The 1,631-nt window shown below is 25.5% G+C and overlaps 1 protein-coding gene across 1 annotated transcript in view; it reads right to left on the bottom strand.

Annotated features, from left to right (window-relative positions):
* Window positions 1-1,588, bottom strand: part of LOC122637192 — an 8,553-nt gene extending 6,965 nt beyond the window's left edge. Inside the window, exon 1 of the mRNA XM_043829193.1 lies at window positions 1,380-1,588. The gene's annotated coding sequence lies outside the window, so the exon portion shown is untranslated. The remainder of the gene's footprint in view (window positions 1-1,379) is intronic.
* Between the last annotated feature and the right edge of the window lie 43 nt (window positions 1,589-1,631).

The following is a 1,631-nucleotide window of genomic DNA, read 5'->3' as shown; positions in this document are numbered from 1 at the left end:
TTTTTTTTTTTTTTTTTTTTTTTTTTTTTTTTTTTTTTTTTGATATTATCTATATAAAAAATATATTACACCAATATATCTATTAATATACTATTATGTATAATACCAAGTATATATTATATCAAGTATATATTATTAAATTAAAATAAATATAATAATACTGTTTATTATACAAAATCTAATTTATAAAACTTTATATATATATATATATATATATATATATATATATATATAAAGAAAATAGAAAACAGGATAAACAATTTTAATTCATTTTTTGTTATCATTTATACGAAAGAATGAATGAACGAATATTTTGTTATCAAAAAAAAAAAAAAATGGATACTTCCGGTAGGTAAAACTTTGATCTTGAGGGTAACAATCGATTTTCATTGATGAACATATTTTACTATATTCGTTGTTCTTTCTCTTACTCTTTCTCTATCTCTCTCTCTCTCTCTCTCTCTCTCTCTCTCTCTCTCTGTCTGTCTCTTTCTTTCTTTTTACACGTGTTCATGTTTTTTCTTCTTCGATGAACAATGAACGTAATTGAGAAGGTTTTAAACGTAACCATAGCTCTTGTTTATCGAATAAAAATGTTCATCTCGACGTTTGTATAGTAATCTCTCTCTCTCTCTCTTACTCTCTTACTCACTCTCTTACTTTCTCTCTCTCTCTCTCTCTCTTACCCTCTCTCTCTTACTCTCTTTCTCTCTTTTTCTCTCCTTGTCTTTCTTTCTTTTTATCAATGACTTTCAACCTCTGACATAGTTCCTATTAACGATCTCTCTTTTCTCTTTTTTTCCTTTCCCTTACCACTTACCCTCTCTCTATCATTTTACGAAACATTAGAGAAAAGAAATAAAGAAGAGAGAAAGAAATTTGAAGAGCCTATATCACTTAGAGACTTATCAAACAGGAAGTTTATCTTCCTTGCTATCGCTCTTTACAACAACAAACTAAACAACTTAAATTAACTGTGTAAAATGTACGTGTATATATATATATGTATGTATGTATGTATGTATGTATGTATGTATGTATGTATGTATGTATGTATTTATGTATGTATGTATTTATGTATGTATGTATTTATGTATGTATGTATTTATGTATGTATGTATGTATGTATGTATGTATGTATGTATGTATGTAACATGTTTTTTAAAATTGAAATAATGAAAATAAAAATAAAATCCACTTCGAAATACGTCTCTCTGTCTGTCTCTCTCTCTCTCTCTCTTTCTCTCTTTCCGTATATGTGTGTTTGTGTGTGAATGAAAATAAAAAAAGAGTATATAAAAATGTATAAAATATATATAAAAAACATTAACACTATAATCTAACAAAGTAACTGATAAAATGTATACTTTACTACTCACCCATCGTTTTCATTCATTACAAATGATATTAATAAACTTTTCTCGAACGCATACCCACACACACACACACACACACACATATATATATATATGCACAAACAAACAAAATTAATTAACAAAAACAAACAAACAAACAAAACACCCTCGCAGATCGTTGCACTTTAAAATAACATAAACATTTCTTAAATTTCTTCTCGAAAATTATATTCGAATTAGATAAATTTTTTTAATTAAAAAAAAAAAAAAAAAAAA

The sequence above is a fragment of the Vespula pensylvanica genome, chromosome 24 (assembly GCF_014466175.1).
Source record: "Vespula pensylvanica isolate Volc-1 chromosome 24, ASM1446617v1, whole genome shotgun sequence".
NCBI lineage: Eukaryota > Metazoa > Arthropoda > Insecta > Hymenoptera > Vespidae > Vespula > Vespula pensylvanica.
The sequence above is the reverse complement of the archived record's forward strand: the minus strand, read 5'-3'. Positions and strand labels throughout refer to the sequence as shown.